General features: G+C 39.0%; 1 long non-coding RNA gene across 1 annotated transcript; it reads left to right on the top strand.

Moving 5' to 3' along the window:
• Window positions 1-70: 70 nt before the first annotated feature.
• Window positions 71-13,197, top strand: LOC138103939 (uncharacterized). Its single transcript, XR_011147896.1, has 3 exons — window positions 71-285; window positions 12,923-13,020; window positions 13,110-13,197. It is a non-coding gene; the product is annotated as an uncharacterized lncRNA (long non-coding RNA).
• Window positions 13,198-14,060: the final 863 nt, after the last annotated feature.

The following is a 14,060-nucleotide window of genomic DNA, read 5'->3' as shown; positions in this document are numbered from 1 at the left end:
CCCCGCCCCGTGAGCGCGCACCTGGCGCCGCAGGCCGGGGGCGTGGGGGGTCGTCCGGCATCCGGGACCGGTCATTAGGCGTCGGTCACTGGGGGTCGGTCATCCAGGGTCAGTCACCCCTGGAGGGTCAGTCACCCGGAGTTTATCACCCTCATAGGGCCCGTCACCCCGTGGAGAGTCAGTCACTCAGGATCAGTCACCTGGGGTCTGTCACCTACAGAGCGTCGGTCACCGTCGATGACTCGGTCAACCCTGGAGGGCCGGTCAGTCACCCAGTCACTCGGGGTTAGTCTCCTGAGGCTGCAGCTGCGCTGCCCTGGCAAAGGAGGTGGGCGACGTGGCATGGTCCGAGTGGCGGGCAGTGAGAGCCCGAGGCTGCCGAGGGCTCGCAGCAAACACAGGTCCGTGCTGAGGGGTGGGTGCTCTCAGGTGTAGGAGGGACGAGATGCCAGTGGAAAGCTCAGAGTGCCCACGGGCATTGTGGAAGCTGAAGGAAAACACGGGATGGACCCTTGTGATGTGTTTCTTGAGACCCTCACCCAGCAGGCAGTCGGGCAGTTTCCCTTTTAAAGATCGCAGATTCACGGGATGGGCCAGGTTGGAAGAGACCACAGCGGCTCATCTGGTCCAGCCTCCCTGCTCAAGCCGAGTCACCTGAGTGGCACGGTATTGTGTCCAGCCAGTTCTGGAGTAACTCCAGTGAGGGAGACTCCATAACCTCTCTGGGCAGCCTTTCACTGGTCAGACGTGGATACAATCTTCCCTGTCAACTCCTGTTTGTCCTTGCACTCAGTGAGCTTTTCCACAAGTGGTTCAGCTTCACAACGGACAAGGTCAGCCTCTCCAGTCTCTCCCTCTCAAGCTGGGCTCTGTCATGGCCGGGGTTGGCAGTGATGCTTTGGTGGCCACCTCCCAACCATGAGGATGGGTTCTATGCCACAACCAGTTCCACAGTTTGGTAGCTGAGGTCTCTCATCACTTGTACCTCAACATCACCTAGTTTGGGTGACTTTCTTCACTTCCAGGTGAAATATTTGCACAGCCTGTATTTCACTTCCCTATTTAGGCTCATATTTCCTGTGAAGTTACTTCAAGTTGACGTAGATCCTGTCCTCCTCAGTGGGAGGCACGTGTGGTGTCACGAATCCCCAGCATCTCCAAATGCAGCCTGGGGCAGACAAGTCTTTGAGCTTCTCTGTGCTAGCTTTGCCATCCCTGACAACCCCCTCCCTCAGTTAAGACTTTTGTTTTTAACCTATCTCATGAATTTTGTAACTACCTTCTTTGTTTTGATGTATGTAAAGACCTTTTTACTACCAGTTTGAGCATCCTTTGCAAGGTATTCTTCAAATTCTTTTCTAGTCCTCATTTCCTGCCTTGATGTGATCTAGACAAGTTCTGCCCCCTCATTATCAAAGAAATTACCTTGGACAGGGATCGTACTAGAGCCTGTCAGAAGCGGCTGTCAAACCACAAGTGTTTGTGAGTGTTAAACACATATTTAGGAAAGCTGGTACATACTGATGAATAGCTGTGCCTGTGCATTTTAAATTTTTTTATTATTTGTTCTGCTTAAATTAGCTATGACATTTTCCTGGGATTCAAATATAATTTTTAATTGCAATTTCTGTCATTGCCATGTCATGATTATCCCTGATTCAAGTGTCATAAAATTGTATCCTACAAACCATGATCACAAATAGCTAAATACAAGCTGATAAGAATTTGACCAATATTATGAAAACTGGCAGAGTTAAATATATGAAAAAAATTCTTTACTATGAGGGTGTAGAGGCACTGGCACAGGTTCCCCAGAGAAGCTGTGGCCATCACATCCCTGGAAGTGTTCAAAGCTAGGTCCAGACTGGATGGGAATTTGAGCCACCTGGTCTAATGGGAGGTGTCCTGTACTAGTTTGAAAACAAACCAGTGAGAGGCACCAAGTCAGAATAACAATTTAATGGAAATTAAAGAAAAGGAAAAGAAAGTAAAAGAAAACACTGACAGAGTCAAGATATAACCTGAGTCCCTATTAGGCAGGGTAGTGGTAGCATTCTGGTGGAATGGTGGCTGCAATCCTCTGAAGTGGTGATCCTGTAGTAGAACGGGTCTGCTCTTCCTCAGAAAGTCCAGCGGTGGCTGTGTAGCTCCTGTCCTCTGGAAATCCAGTGGAGCCAGTGTCTTTGGTGCTCAGAGTCCCAGATTATATCCACAATGGGATGCTTGGTTCCTCCCTCTGGGTGGAGCATCTCACAATGGGGTAATGAGTCATGAGGCCAAGTGTTGATTAGGCTCGTTGACAGAAGATAGTCCGGAGGGAGTTATCTCTGAGTCATGCAGCAGGACACTGATGGGCCATTAACAGCAAGATAGTCTGGGGGGAGGAGGCAAGGAAAACACTGCCCCACCTGATTTCAACAGCTCATGAGGATGGTAATAGAATACACCTCAACCCAGGACATGTCCCATTACAGGGGATTTGGAACTGGATGATCTTTATAAGGTCCTTTCCAAACCATTCAATGGTTGTGTGATTCTGCTGTTCCGAATGGTAGCTTTTACAGAGTCATATGATGTATCACACTGATTATGGCTTTTTGAAAGACAATACTTCTCGGTAACATTTTGGTAAATTGAATCACCTTTAGTTTTGCTAGCATAGTGCCTAAAAGTTGAAGGATGAGAATCATAATAATTATATATTCTAAGGAGTTTGGATTAAATCAAAGAATGTACAGCTGTGTGACAGTCTAAATAAAGACAACTTGAAATGTATCTGTGGTAATAACCTTTCACTTCATAAAAAGAGAGAAACCTTCATTTCTTGAATCCAATTTATGAGAATCTGTCTTCAAACAGATTTCCTCCTGACTAACATAGTTGCCCTCTATAGTGGAGTAACTGTATCAGTGGACAAGGAAGACCTATGGATGCCATCTAACTGGGCTTCTGTAAAACTCTTGGTACAGTCCCCCACAACATTCTTATGTCTAAATTGGAGAGACTGATCTTGATAGATGACTTGATAGACTGTAGGATGGAGAAGGAAGTGCCTGGGTGGCCACATCCCGAGAGTCAAGTGGAAACCAGTAATGAGTGGTGTCTCTCAAGAGACTAATACTATTTAATAGCTTTATCAATGACATAGCAGGAGTGAGTACACTCTCAGCAAGCTGACAGATGGCAGCAAGCTGAGTGATGAAGTTGATGTGCTTGAGAGAAGAGATGTCACCTGGGGAGACCTTGACAGGCTTGAGGAATGGTCCCATGTGAACCTTATGAAGTTGAACAAGACCAAGTCCAAGGTCCTGCACCTGGGTTGGGTGCCTATTAACACAGGCAGGGGAATGAATGGATTGAGAGCAGAGAGAAAGGACTTGGGGGTACTGGTGGATGAAAAATTGGACATGAGCCAGCCATGGGCACTCCCAGCCCAGAAAGCCAAGTGTGCATCCAAGGCTGCATCCAAAGCTTTGTGGGCAGCAGGGGAGGGAGAGATTCTGCCCCTCTGCCCCTGTGGTGAGACCCCACCTGCAGAGCTGCCTCCAGCTCTGAGGTCCCAGCATGCTCCCAGAAAGGACATGGTCCTGTTGGAGTGAGCCCAGAGAAGGGCCAGGGAGCTGGTCACAGGGCTGGAGCACCTCTCTTATGATGAAAGGCTGAGGGAGCTGAGGTTGTTCAGCCTGGAGGGACCTTACCCAGACAAATATAGGAAAGAAAACTACAGCAGTAGTCATTCAAGATTTGCAGTCCCTTGGTTCCTTGAGGTAATAAAGTGAACATATGCCTTTGACTATGAGCTGCACCTTTGTGCTGAAGTGCAGCACAGGACTGTTGCCTCAGGTAAAAAATAGAGAATGTATCTGCCCCAGCGGTATGAGCCAGCTCACAGGTATGCTGAGAGCACTTCAAGCAGCTGCTGCAGAGCTTTTGCAGCTATAGCTCCTCCCTGGCCCCTGTGGCTGAACACCTGTAGCTGAACTGCTAGGGAAGAAAGAAACTTTGGCTAATACACCATCTGTCTTCATGAAAAGGGAGAGTAAGGCACTCTCAAGCTAACCTGACTCATAAGGGACAAAGACATACAAGAGAGGTAGAAAAACAATAACTAGTTAGGATTCTCAAGGGACCTGGCTGTAACTGCTGTAAATTGTGGCATAAGGAAGCATATGCCATTAGAAATCAGTAGGAATTTGCCCTAGCTATGACCTTTCCGTTCCCTCCCATTGTGCATCCTGCTGCTGAGTACCTATTCCAGAAGTAAACACAGGATTTGCCTGTGTCCTGGATAGGGAATTCACTGAAAAAAGGTGAATGGTATACTGTGGTAGCATAAAAGTTGTGGACTAGAATATGTTTCTCAAAATAGTCTTTGAAACAGTCTGCTTTCTTGTCTTTTCAGCTTGCTGGCTAGTCACTCAACTGAGGATGATAACCTCTTGTAGTTTAGTTTTTAAGACAATGTTCAAACGCTGATCAGATTAATATTCCATTGCACTTAAATGTTTGATACATGTACCTAACTCAATTTCTGCCATCAATCAGTAAACATAAGAACATATGCCAGAAAAAGCCCAGAACCTACTGAACAATATAAAGTGACAGCAGCTCTAATTCAGTAATTTGACAGTTGAACAAGATGATCATACTGAAGATTCACTCTGAAAAGTTATAGTCTGTTCCAAGTGGAATTTGCCCACCAAGAAAAGTTCTCTAGCTGTTGGCCCCTATCTTCAGATGTATGTTGTAAGATGGATGTTTTCAGAAGTGCTTTCATGGGGGCACTTATATGGCTCACTGTGAAAAGCTTTTCTGTAGGACTACATTTTAAATACAGGCATGAAAAACATCAATGTTGTTAACTGTAATACTAAATAGAATAATATTCTCCACACACTGGAGAATATAATTACTGGAGGAAAGCATTTCTCACAATTGGCAGTTTGCTATGTGGTGGATTTAAACAACATTTTGTAAAGCTATTTTGGAAACATTTATATTTCAGGACAAAGGCCCATCTGGAGAACCCTGAGTAAGTAAAAGCATAGAAAGAAAAGTTTAGATAGTAGTTCTACAGATGTTGGCTACTGAGGGACTACCCTTCTCTATTTATGGATTGCCAATCACAAAGAAAATTCGCCCTTAAGAAGAACGACTTCCCTTTTTTGTGTTTGGTTTGAACAATTAATATTTTGATATCAAAAGGTCACTCATTAATGTACTTAATTTTGTGCTACACAATAGTAAGTTGATTACTGGAGGTAATTTCAATCAAGAGAAAGAAACAGGAAAGCATAAACTCACAATACCTTATGTCTTGGGTTCCAACATATAACAGAGGAAAAACTAAGAGATGATTTTCAGGATAAATAATCATAAACTTGGATATTCTGTAATCCCATAATCCTAAAGGTATAATTAGAACTGTAAAGCTTGTTATTTTTTAATAATTTTATTTTTGGTGTAATTAAATATCAATGCATTAGCTAATTAGATCAGAGAATTTGAAGCAATGAAACATGTGGTGGATAGCCTGGTTCATGTTCAGGTTCACATTTCTAAGAGAAAACAAAGGAAAAAATAAAACCACTAATGTCAGAAAAGAAATCTCAACTCAGGATCACAGGATCAAAAGTGTCTCTTTAAGCCATATTATTTTTAGCTAACCTTATCCTGTCATTGTATAGGAAAGGGATAGTTGAATGGAATATGTCCAAGTTTCCTGTGCTGGAACTGAAATGGGAAAGAAGATTAGGTATGAGGGTCTTGAGTATTCATGAAAAATGGCTTTGAGTTTAGTCCAGAGAATGAGTCATTTTGAGTTATGCTCAAGTCCTGACATCAGAAGAGGTCTGAACTTGCACCCTGAATCTTCAGCTTTTTAAAAGAAGGGTTTTGTTCCATGAAAGACAGATGTCTGCATCTTTAAACAATATTGTTGCCTCCCTTGGGAGATAGGAGGGGTAGAGACACCCTAAAGGTGAAGATGTGCATTGTTTACCCACGTCTGTTAAGCCTAGATTTTTAAATAGTTCTTGCTTTACAACAAGAGATGTCCTTCGGCAAAGAGATAGAGTAAAATTTTTTCTCTTGGATTACTCAAAAGAACTGAAAAGGGTAGAGAATCTGGTACCTGACAGATGGGCAAGGAAAGCTCTTGAGGAAAGTTTTAGATAAAAGTCTGCCATAGCTACCAAAGGTCAGGACACAAGTGACAGAATCTTTGGAGAAATTAGAATCCAGTCATTGCATCTATAACATTGCCCACGATAAGTAGGAGAATTACATATGGTGACCCAAGCTACTCCAATAAGAACAGACAGACAGCCATCTGCATGATAATATTCCAGCACAGAGCAAACAGTAATGGCAAGCACATTACAGTGAAGACATTAAAACTGAACTTATAAAATAAAAGTGGATGATTTTTGCTCATGTGGTCATTTCCAAAAGTGGAAAAAAAAATATAGCCATGTTAAAATCTGTCTCTATTCTTCTGTGTATAGGAGTAGCTTACTGCTACAGAGAGCAAGAGTAATATGGACTTTGTATGAGCTCTAAACCCAATAGAATTAGCAATGTTACTGAACAAAATTTTATTAATTCTTCCAAAAGAAGCAAATCTCTGTTCTCTTCCTCAAATTTTTCTCATGATCAGAAATGGCTTCTTTACCAGGGAAGCAACTGTGCCAATGTGTGGGCTTGACAAAGTTTTCTTTGCTATTGGTTTTCATGTAGAAGAAATGAACTAACACTGCTGATACCTGTACTTGCCATTTTCTTGGAGGAAAAAAGTGAAAAATTTTAGGAGAATGGAGCAGTACATTTCAGTGTTCTCCAGATTATGACATTTTATGTGAATTTCATACTTTGTTTCAGCATGCTTATGCTCCAGTATATACAAAAAAAAAAAATCTTATTAAGCCTTAATTTCTGTGAAATGTGAGCAAATATGGCAGATAATACAAAGTGCTTTTAGGACATGGTTTTGTACACCCTTTGTAAGATTCATCTCAGCCATCTGAAGCTGGGCTGAACATATTACATGGGGCAATTATTCTAACACATTTTAGATATTTAAGAAATATTGCTTGCTAGAATTACCTGATTCTGTCTGCTGATTATAAGTAGAGACTAGAGGGACTAATTTAGACTCATAGTATAGCAATCATGTTCTTAAAAGAAAACACAATAATTTTGTATTATATATCAGTACATTATAAGATACGGTACAATCCAATTAATTAATGCAACTAATACACTTTTACAAACTATGTTAAGAATCAACACACATAGATAATTTTCTCTAAAAGGCATAAATCTTTAAATTTGAAATGTTTGCATTTGTGATTGTTACAGTCGTTGATCTTTTATTAAATAATATCACCCTTATCTGAGATACTATTACTGTTTCCCTGGGAAGAAAACCAAACTAGCCCTGAGGCCTAATTTATCAGATCTAGGTCAGATATAACTCAATTTAAACTAACACATCAATATCAGTGAGATCAAGTAGCTACACTCATGATCATCTTTACATTCTTTCTTTCTGAAAGTCTGCATCGTAGTTCACTGATAGCAACAGTATTTTCATTCCTTATGTAAAGTTCAAGATAACCATAATTTCTCTGTCCACACAGTATTCTGGGAAAATCTTTGAAGGCTGCCTAAATGAAAAGCTCATGATTATAACTACATCACTGATACCAGTGGCGAGTTTTAGAAAAGAGTATTAGAATCACGTTGCTTCTTTGAAAGCTTTTGAAAGCTTGATTTTGCATAGTGTCCAAGCTTCCTTCATTTACACAATTCATTTACTGAAGTTCATATAAAAAATTATATTATTTACAGGGAGATTTGCTGTGGAGGAGTGTATTAGGAAGCAGAATCTGTATAATTAGAATTGATTTGGTGATTGAGAAATGATAGGATTTTAGGAAAAATTTGGCAGAAAAATATTCTGTTTTAGATTAGCCCATGTGCCAAAAATATTGCCAGCACTTATGTGACAGATTTTAATCACAGTTCCTGTACAGTAGAAGCCAGCTGAGTTAATCAATTTTTTTGAGAAAAAATAAGAGAGGTCTTTTGTTAGAGTTAGACTTTAGGTATCAGTATTGCTGAATTCATCATTTTGGGAAAGACCACACAAAAGGTCACATCTGTGACCACTTAAAAGAATCCTGGCATGCATAATCTTATTTTAGAAGCAAAATAGGTATTTTTCTGCTCCAAAACCAGTGTATTTCAGCTAAAGTAAGATATCTACTGTCCTGCTCTCATGTGTTTCATGTTTTTGTGGAAGATAAACTGCAGGAGTAATGATTCAGAAATAAATACTTCTAGGTAGCTACTCGGTTACTTGAAAGGGAAATCTGTTCTGACATGCCCATCAGTCCAGACCGTGAAGTGATGACAGTGTTTCCACATTCACAGGTGCAGATTTTTTGAGGCACTGGTCAGTCACAAATAGTGCTGATCAACTTGTAAATTCCAGCACCAGGACAGCTGACAGAAGCTCTCATGCAGAATGAAACTCACAATTGAAAATAAGTTCTGAAACTGATGAAAAATGCAGTGAGGTGCTGCAGGAGTATTAGAGATGTGTATTCTTTCAGAAATATATCTATCAGAATGCTGTCATTTGCAATCATTGCAGAATCAATGTGTACAATTTCAAGGAGTGGTAGAGCTCTTAGACAGAATGTACAGACAACCTTGTAAAAGATAATATGTGAAGAAAAGCACTTAAATACTAAGAAATCTGAAGGTTGACTATGTAATATTAATTAATTTGATTTGTACATTTGTTTCATTCCCTCGTGCTATGAAGCAATGTTCGTTCATAAAATCATGATACCGTCTCTGCAGGGACCAAGAATGAGTCAGTGAACCACATCTACTGAAAATGTGAGAACGTTGTGTGTCTTAGGTTTGCTCTCTGTGAAGAATGCATTGTTCTGTTTGCTCTGAATGGGTATATTGTGAATTTCATTTGAAGCCACTCAATTCAGGTGTCCAGAGAGATAGTAAAGCATTCTCTAGTAATCCTTTCTGATATGAGATGCCCTGTCAGTCATATTTTTTCCCAGGATGAACTGTACTAGTTGAGCGAGTCAGTCCTAATATGGAAGGCACACCAAGTCTTTCACACCCAGTTCCTCTTTGAGTTTTGCTCTTTGCATTTTGAGACAGAGGCACTGCCACTGTGCCTAAACTTCCAAAAACAGGGGTACATTATTTGAAAATTGAAGTAGACAGTATCAGCAGGACCTGTCTAATGGACAAGATTTCTAACTCTTTCAAAGAATGCCACTGGATTTGTGTGTAAAATAAATACCCATACATATTCCTTCCCAGTCAGGATCATTTATCCACACTCTGGTTAACTTTATACTTTTGGATGGTTTCCAACAACTTGCCCCATGACGAATTCAGGTTTACTGCTCTGTACTTCCTCTTCTGTAGCTCTTTCAGAAGCCTTTTAAAATCAGTGTCATATTGATCAATCTGCAGTTGAACAAAGAGAAAAAAATTAGAAAAGTCTGTGAAATCTAATGAAATAATAGAGCCATATCTTGCAGACCTTGATAGTCCAAGTAGAATTGCATGCTAGTGAGTCTCTCTTAAGTAATATTGTAAAAGCTACACTTCTACATACTTATTTGTTAGGGCAATAGGATGGAATTTATAAGTACAATACTTCAATACTACATTAGAAAAACTTGAATACGGTAATGTCAAACTGCTGAATTTAAATATTTGTAACTTTTAGAGTGCTGAAACAACTTTGCTTAAGCAAAATTTAATATTTACATCACAGTCTAATTTTCTAAGTAATTGTAATTGTAGATTTCTATTCCTGGTCAGTTTTAGTTATCTGCGTAATATTTAATCCAATGTATTTTTCTTAAGTTTTCTGTAAAGTTAATCAAAAACACTTTCTGACTATTCTGAAGCGTGTATTTTGAGGTGCAGAATATAAGATATAAATTTTTAAGCAAGTACAGAAAGAGGGAAAACTGAATAAACTGAGATCTAACTATAATACTGGGGTTGTTATTAACTAGTGAAGGAAAAACTGTATTCAACCTCTATGATTATAGATTAAAAGCCCTATGAGAATTAGCTCCAAAACATTGACACATATGCCTGTACCTCTGTGAGTTCAGGTTGCCCACAAACTTCAAACTATAGGGCAAACACAGTGTCTCTTAAGTGAAGATTTTGAATATGAAAAAACAGATCAAAACCAAGAGACTGCTAACAAAGAGAGGTAACATAAGCAAGAGAATTGGTTTCTTCTACCTCAGTGGCTGATTATAGTACTTGACATTGTCTAGTTGGTAACACCATTATAAAACCAGTAGAGGAGCTAAAGTCAAAATTGTCAGAAGCTTAAATGTATATGGGGACTTTGGCAGAAGGAAAACACAAGCTGGTTGACTTGATTTTTTTTATTGATGTGAAGAGATAACAGGAAGATTCCAGTCTAAGTAACAATTACCAGGATAAATTTACATAATTAGCAATTGGAGGAAAAATCAAATATGGGATGTTGCAGCATACACTTTTAAAATTTATTTTTAGAGCCTGAGTTTAATTATCTCTGGCGCTGTCACAGCTGCTACATGATTCTTAAATACTTTAACTGAGCAGTTTGCATCCTAATAGAGAGGCTGTCTCCTGTGGACATTCTGTCCACATTCCGATGCAATTTCATGAAATAATCTAACTGGCTGAGCTACAAATACCCTATGAATAAAAAATGGGCACGGTTCACTTCTTACACAGTTCATTAGATGGACATAATAAGGAAGGGCAGAATAGTGCAGGGAGCCAGTTTTACCCTTCTTCTTACCTGTAACTCTGTAGCTATTATAGGATACTTTAAAAAATAACCAGAATCGATTATCCATTACATATTTGAAGAGTGGGTAAGTAACTGTGCCCTCAACTCTGATATACGTGAAACCTAATCTGGTAACTTCATTTAACAGTTACTAAGAAATGCGCAGTTTGGGAACTCATGTATAATGTTTTATACATTCAGAATCCCCCCAAATTTATATGATATATAAGTTACATATTTAATCAAGCTTAATACGATTATGTTAGACATTCTGCCAGTTTCTGAAATGAATCCATTATCATATATTATTCAAAATGTCTCATAGCACACAACTTCATCAAAAAGCAGCCTAAATTCCTGTGTGTTCTCAAGAAAGAATATTAAATTGAAGAAATGAAAAAAAATTAGAGACATTAACAGATAATGATAAATAATTAGAAGTAGGCCTGAAAGAAGACCTTATTTTGAGGCCTTGAAAACATATAGCTGCAAACTTACTTTTTACAAATCAAGTTGATTCATACATAGCTGTTCAATATCCACAGCTTTATGTTTTCATGATATTAAAGAATAAATTTATGTCATTTGCTTTGACTAAAATCTGTGTGGTCTTACAGTAGTTCATGCATATAAAGACACATATATTTCTACTATCTCTGCTATCTTCTTTTCTCCTCTCAGTTATTCCCTGATGTCTTTCTGATTTTCTCTGCTTACTTATCTTGTTTACAGAAATCTACTCTGCTCAGCTGCTATGATAGGTCAGGAAGGAGAGAGACAAGAAAGAGAACAGATACGCTTTAGCTCAATCATCAAATATATGGGATTGCAAGAATTTCAGGCCTCAGTCATGGAAACATTTGATCTTTTACTTAAATGTATTTCATAGGAGGAGTAGTGCTGTGAAAGATTATGGGTTTATGCAAGCATTGCCATGATTAATTATTTATTATGACTGCAAAGCCTATGGATTTATGGATTAGAAATTTGCATGGTAGAGTCAATAGAATTCATTTATTTAATTCTTCTGAGGTCTGAACTCAAAACTATTGCTGAAGATGGAAAATATGTATAAACTTTCCTATAGAAACAAGAATTAAAAAAGGTCAAATGCAGAGGATAAGCTTTACAAGCATACCCATTTCTTCATGTCGTTTCTTCATGGGTTGAAGTGAGGGAGAGATGGTGCAGGGCTCTTTCTGGATCAGTAAAAAAGGCTTTGACAACAAATGGCTTAATAAGATAACTGCACTAATTAGACAAAGTAAGAAGAGTAATATAGGTAGGAAGGAAACTTGATGTGCCATGAGTAGCTGGGCTCCCGGAGTTTGTGCAACACAAGATGGAATCTGGATGGCTTTTTCCATGGCACACTGTGCAGAGCAGATCCTGTCTGTGGAGAGAAGCTCTCCCTTTCAGTTTTGTGAGCTATTCCATTGCTTCATTACAAGAAAACAGCACTATTCCCAAGGGATTATGTAATGAGAACTTGTTGTATGTGTAAGTAAAGGTGAGGCCAGGCAGGTGGTGAAATCACTGGTACACAGTGAGTGCTGCCCATGAACTTCTTGAGTTGATCCTGCAGCCAAGAACTTTGTACAGCACAGAACAGCCCTGAATGCCACCCTCTATATTCAGCACAGCCCTCTGCCTACCCAGGTGGGCAGTTATGTGGGTCACTAGCTCCTAAATATGGGATGCTGTCCTGGTCTGGATCAGTACACTACCTAGGAGGAGCAGGCACAGTTTCTTTGAGAGCTCACTGTAAGAAAATCCTCATTCATTCATGTTTATTTTGATAGGCAAACTTATGTTTTAAGGCTGTAAAGGTACGCCTCCTTCTAATGAGGGGCTGTTGTGTCACACAGTGTTTTCTGAGGAAAAGGAGGAAGACTAGATAGGATGTGTAAAATAAATACAAATTCTCAAATTTAATCTTATAATCTAACTCCTTGTAAAGTAATTTTAGATCAATAAACTAACCATCTAGCAAATAATCAAAAATAATTTTCAGATTATAATAGAGGTGTTTCTGTGTGTGCATTCTAACAAGGATGTTTTCTGTTTCAGAAATGAACCACTGGTTGGAAGAAAGTAATTCTTCTCCTATCTGCTATGGGGTACAGTGCACACACCCTTCCTTAGCTCCTCCGGGTTTGGATAACATGGTATGTTTCACAGCACATCCTATCACAAGAGGATGTGATAGGATTGAGCATTACACTATTGTGTAATCTAGTGTGGTGCTTTCTTGCAGATCAAAGTGGGGCAAAAAAAGAAGAAGCAAAATAGAATCCTTGAAAAATTAATGGGGTACCACAGCAATGAAACATCAGTTGCTCCTGTTGACATTGGCTCAGGTATCGTGAAGATTTCTAATGCCAAGCTTGCATGTGTGATTACCTATATTTTTTATTTGCCTAATGAAAATTTTTCTATTTAAGATTAACTTTTTCTGTCTCCCTGTGATATCAACTCACTCCACTTTTTACAGATTAGTAACGCATATCTGTATATTAATGGTATTTTTACATCAGAGACTAGGTTAACACACAGACTTCTGTTTCAAGTGCAGTCTTACTATCATGTCAGTGTGATTTCTGGTGGACTTAATAAAAAATGACCACTGTAAAACAGACATCTCTGTTTCCAGGCATAAAAATTTACACTTTTGAAATCAATCCCTTGCATCTCTCCACTTCTTAGATACTAAAACTGTACCTTAATTTCTGGAAGTTAATTTAGTAAGTATTTAGGCAATAAACAAATTAGAAAAATTTTGTTGCATTTTTAAAGTTTAAGCCACAAATCCTAAAAGTGTTTCTGTACAGGAAGGAAGTGGTAATGTCAGTTAAAATAATAAAAAAGAATCAAGTGAAATACGAAAACATAAGACTGTCTTCCACATACCAGTAGTTTCAATTTTGGCCTGTCTGTCTGACATCTAAAAATGTTTTGGAATCAATTCTTTTGTTGCTGCCTTAAAATAATTGGCAAAACATATGGGATAATGAGTATCATATTTTTCCTTCTTTCCTGCTTTTTTTTTTAATGCTAAATGGAAAGGACAGGGCACAACAACAATGTTTCTATGTATTCTCTATTTTTCTTCTCTCTAAAGAGCCATCTTTAAGTCCTTCTGTGCAGTAACCAATGCTCCTAACTAATGTGAAACAGAATGAAAAAATTGAAGGAGTAGCACAGGTTG

The sequence above is a fragment of the Aphelocoma coerulescens genome (genome assembly GCF_041296385.1).
Source record: "Aphelocoma coerulescens isolate FSJ_1873_10779 chromosome Z unlocalized genomic scaffold, UR_Acoe_1.0 ChrZ_unloc_scaf_1, whole genome shotgun sequence".
In the NCBI taxonomy this organism is placed as follows: Eukaryota; Metazoa; Chordata; class Aves; order Passeriformes; family Corvidae; genus Aphelocoma; species Aphelocoma coerulescens.
The sequence above is the reverse complement of the archived record's forward strand: the minus strand, read 5'-3'. Positions and strand labels throughout refer to the sequence as shown.